This window comes from Rattus rattus, chromosome 7, assembly GCF_011064425.1.
Source record: "Rattus rattus isolate New Zealand chromosome 7, Rrattus_CSIRO_v1, whole genome shotgun sequence".
Lineage (NCBI taxonomy): Eukaryota > Metazoa > Chordata > Mammalia > Rodentia > Muridae > Rattus > Rattus rattus.
The window spans coordinates 105,458,523-105,463,667 of NC_046160.1; the positions used below are offsets into that span (position 1 = coordinate 105,458,523).

General features: G+C 43.1%; 1 pseudogene; it reads left to right on the forward strand.

The window, feature by feature from the left end:
- Positions 1 to 2,754: 2,754 nt before the first annotated feature.
- On the forward strand, positions 2,755 to 3,710 carry LOC116905832 (annotated as a pseudogene).
- The last annotated feature ends 1,435 nt before the right edge of the window (positions 3,711 to 5,145 follow it).

Consider the following 5,145-nt stretch of genomic DNA (forward strand, 5'->3'; position numbering starts at 1 on the left):
ATGTGATTTAGGTAAAAAAAAAAAAAGAAGAATGTATATTGATCTATTCTTATCTCCTGTATGAAGCTCAAGTCCAAGTGGATCAAGGACCTCCACATAAAACCAGTATGCTGTATCTAATAGAAGAGAAAGTGGGGGAAAGTCTTGAATACTTGGGCACAGAGGAAACATTCCTGAACAGAACACCAAGGACTTATGCTTTAAGATCAACAATTGACAAATGGTACCTCATAAAATTGCAAAGCTTCTATAAGGCAAAGGACTCTGTCAATAGGATAAAATGGCAATCCACAGGTTGGGAAAAGATCTTTACTCATCCTACATCCAATAGAGGACTAATACCCAAAATATACAAACAACTCAAGAAATTAGACTACAGAGAACCAAACAACCCTATAAAAATGGGATATACAGCTAAACAGAATTCTTAACTGAGGAATCTTACCTGGCTGAGAAGCACTGAAGGAAATGTTCGACATCCTGATATTCCACCTCATACCATTCAAAATGGTTAAGATAAAAACAGAGGTGACAGCAGATGCTGGCAAGGATGTGGAGAAAGAGGAACACTCCACCACTGCTGGTGGGATTGCAAGCTGGTACAACCACTCTGGAAATCAGTCTGGCAGTCCCTCAGAAAATTGGACATAATACTACCTGAGGACCCAGCTATACCACTCCTGGGCATACACCCAAAAGATGTTCCAACATATAACAAGGACACATGCTCCACTATGTTCATAGCAGCCTTATTTATAGTAGCCAGGAACTGGAAATGGCCCAGGTGTCCCTCAACAGAGGAATGACTATGGAAAATGTGGTATATTTGCACAATGGTATATTACTTAGCTATTAAAAACAATTATTTCATGAAATTCACAGGCAGATGGGTGGAGCTAGAAAACAACATCATGAGTGAGGTAACACAGTCACAAAAGAACACACATGGTATGTACTCACTGCTAAGTGGATGTTAGGAAAAAGGCTCAGAATATCCATGATACAACTTATAGATCATATGAAGATAAAGAAAAAGGAAGGCCAAAGTGTGGGTGCTTCAGTCCTACTTAGAAGGGGGAACAAAATAATCATGAGAGGTTGAGGGTGGGAGGGACTTGGGACAAAGAGAGGAGGGGGAGTGGAAAAAAAGGAGAGCATGATTAGGATTGGGAAGAGATGGGGGAGCCGTACAGAGGGTCAGGAAATTCAACAAAGGTGTGTAGCAATGGGGACCTGGGGGTAGGCACCAGAAAGTCCCAGATACCAGAAAAGCAAGAGGTTCCCAGGATCCAATGGGGATGACATTAGCTAGAATACACAACAAAGGGGAGAGAGAACCTGTAGAGACCATATCCAGAGGTTAGGCACAGCCCCTCTGTTGAGGGATGGAGCCACTCACCCTTCACAAAATTGTAACCCAGAATTGCTCCTGTCTAAAGGGAATACAGGGACAAAGAGTGGAACAGAGACTGAAGGAAAGGCCATCCAGAGACTGCCTCACCTTGGGATCCATCCCATCTGCAGCCACCAAACCCAACTTGCTGATGCCAAGAAGAGCTTGCTGACTGGGGCCTGATATGGATGTCTCCTGAGAGGCTCTGTCAGAGCCCTACTGATACAGATCAGACTGAACATGGACAGGAACCCCAATGGAGGCATTTGGAGAAGAGCTGAAGGAGCTGAAGGGGTTTGAAACCCCATAGGAAGAACAATATCAACCAAACAGATTGCTTAGATCTCACTGGGACTAAACCACCAACGAAACGACACACATGGAGGGAACCATGACTCCAGCTACATGTATAGCAGAGGATGGCCTTGTCTGGCATCAATGAGAGGGGAAGCCCTGGGTTCTGTGAAGGCTCGATGCCCCAGCATAGGCAGCTAGGGTGAGGGTCTTAAAGCCCACACCCACAATGTCACACCTACTCCAAGAAGGCCACAGCTCCTAATAGTGCCACCCCCTGGGCCAAGCATTTCCAAACCATCACATGGAGCAAGCCAATTCGCAGCATTCCTTTGTGGTCTCTGCTTCAGTTCCTGCTTTCAGGTTCCTGCCTTGGGTGTCTGCCTTTGATGATTGACTGTGATATAGAAGTATGAGACAGTTAAATCCTTTCCTCCTCCAACTTGCATTGGTGAACATTTTATCACATCAATAAACAAACAAACTAGAATTGACATGATTCTGCAGTATTAATAGGTAGAAGCCAATATTCAAAGATGTGCAAGTCTGGATATATTTTGGACATATCCAGTTATCTTATAATTTGTATGTGATATATATCTATATATCTATATACATATATGAGATATATTTGTATGTATGTAATATATATCAATAATTTGTATTGATATATTTGACAACTATCTTGATTTTTCTCTAAACAGTAAACTTTATCATTATTTCAGCTGTGCCTTTACTGAAATTTTAATGGCTCTGCTTTCTAACAGTTAAATTAGGGGGCCACTATTTAGATTTTTTATAATGTTCAATACTGGAGTCATAATAGCATAAAGGTGAGGTCCTAATTTGTTTGTTGTATTAATTTGTTTTTTTGTGTTCACTGATGCCTTCATTAATTTTCCTGTTATGTAAATTTAAACAGAGAAACATAAAGGATAATATTTAAAAACATGATTCGGGAACGCCAAGGAGCAGAGTCAGAAAGAAGGCAGATAGTGTCTGAGGTGGCTTTGGGTGGCCTCTGAGCGTTCCTGTCTCTCACCTGCTACCTTCCTTTGGTTCCCACCATGCAGATGTACCAGGTAAAGCCCTATCATGGAGGCAGCACATCTCTGTGTGTTGAGTTTCTAACCTGCATGTACCGGCTCCCCAACGTGCACAGGAAGACCACCAGCCCCGCGACCGACGCGGGGCCAAGTGCAGGAAACATCTGAGCCATCTTTGCGAGCCCTTGAATCTCGGCAGGATGATATTTTAAAGCGCTTATATGAGTCGAAGGCAGCAGTCGATGGCCTTTCAAAGATGATTCACACCCCAGCTGCGGACTTGGACTTAACCAACATCCTGCAAGCTGACAAGCCCACGACATTAACCACAAATGCCTTGGACTTGTATTGTGTGCTTGGAAAGGATTATGGGGCGCTGAAAGACATCATGATCAAAGCAAACCCAGCCTCCCCACCCCTGCCCCTACTTGTACTGCACAGGCTGCTCTGTGAATGCTACAGGGTTCTGTCCACAACACACACATATTCGTCTGTTAAGAATGTACCTGAGAATCTTCTCAAGTGCTTCGGGGAGCAGGCTGGAAAACAGTCCCATAACGGCTATCAGCTGGGCTTCGCTCTGATTTGGAAGAATGTGCCCAAGACACAGGTGAAGTTCACTGTAGAAACAATGTGCCCCATTGAAGGAGAGGGGAGCATCGCACGTTTCTCTATTGGGCCAGAAGCATAGCGCTGGCCACCTAACCCTCATTGATAGTTGGGTGGATATCACCATGTTTCAGCTGTGAGAAGGGAGCGGTAAGTAAAAGGCAGCTGTTTTCCATTCTATGAATTCCGGCTTGGGGAAAAGCCCATGGCTGGTTGGGAACGAGCTCTCTGTGGCAGATGTGGTGCTCTGGTCCATGCTCCAGCAGACTGGGGGTAGCAGTGCGGCACTGCCCAGCAATGTGTAGTGGTGGCTTAAGTCCTGTGAGAGTCTGGCCCCCTTCAGCACCACCATCCAGCTCCTGAAGTGAATTCGAGCAGCTTGTCTTGCAGGGTTCAACATTATGGTATGGCTTCCGGTTTGTGTTAGAAAGGGACTTGTCCAATTGTCAGGCATCAATCAAAGCACAGTATGATCTATGGAAAAAGAAACCCCCCCCCCAAAAAAAAACCCAAAAAACATAATTCAGTTTTAGTTAATTACAGCTTCTTAAAAATATCTTCTATTTACTCTTTGACACTTTCATACATATATACAATGTATCTTGGTCATACCCATTCCCAACATCTGCTTCAAGTTCTTGCAGACCTGGGTCAACATGTGCTCTTCCAACCTTCACCCAATCCTGCTTTTGGCAACTTGCTGAATCCAAATGGTATTGCCTGCTGGAAAGTTGACTCCATCTTGTTGGCTTCATTTTGTGTAGGTCTGGTGCAGGTGAACATAGCTTCAGTGAGTTCTTCTGTACAATATCCATGTTATGCCATGTTATCTCTAATCAGGAGACAGAACTCATTGCCCCTCTGACTTCTACAGTCTTTCTATCCAGTCGTCTTTTATATTCCTCTGGGGTGATGATCTAGATGTCCCATTTAGGTCTGAATACTCTAATCACTCATTCTCAGTATTTTGACAACTACTACCCATTACAAAGAAGCTTCCCTGGCCAAGGTTGAGAACAGCACTAATTGATAGGCATAAACAGAAACATTTAGAAGTCAATTTGACTATATATCCTCTTGAGATATGGGATTTTGATCAAGTTTATAGTATTAAGCATGGTGCAGACTTCGACTATAGTAAGGAAGTGTTTACCTTTATAACCTTCATACTTGCAGGTAGCATTGTACCCATATAAAGGCCCACTTCTGGGTAAAACGATTGACAACTATGAAAGCTAGCTAGTGGTGGGGGAGGTTTTCAGGTCATTTTGGTTGACAGAAAACAAACAAACAAACAAAACAAAACAAAACAACAACAGCAACAACCTACACCTCTAATCTTTAAATGGTTAGCCATTTTGACAGAGCATGTCCCAGGAAGACGGAATTAGGTTACTTCTAATTTCATGTCCCAACATAGATGTCATTTCATAAAGTTTTATAGTTTTGTAGAACCACCACCACAACAAAGCATACATCAAGGAAGTTTAAAATATATTGGTGGGTATGTTAGCAATGTGGTTACATTAAGATGGGGGAAAGCTTTTCTATAGGCCCCAGATGGTGTTTGGTGACATTCTTAGCTTTGGGGTTAGGGGAAGTTAGTAGTCTGCTAAGTTATAGATTCCAAAAGATTTTTCACTATTAGTTACAAGCTATTAGTTCTGACACAGAAGTGGGCAATCGATGGCTCTTTAGCTAAAGCCAGCCTGAGATAAGGTTATTAGCCTTTGTGCCTACAACATTCCAGTCTGCCCACATCACTGCAGCTCTAAGCAGTCAGTCAGCCTCCCCCCACATCAC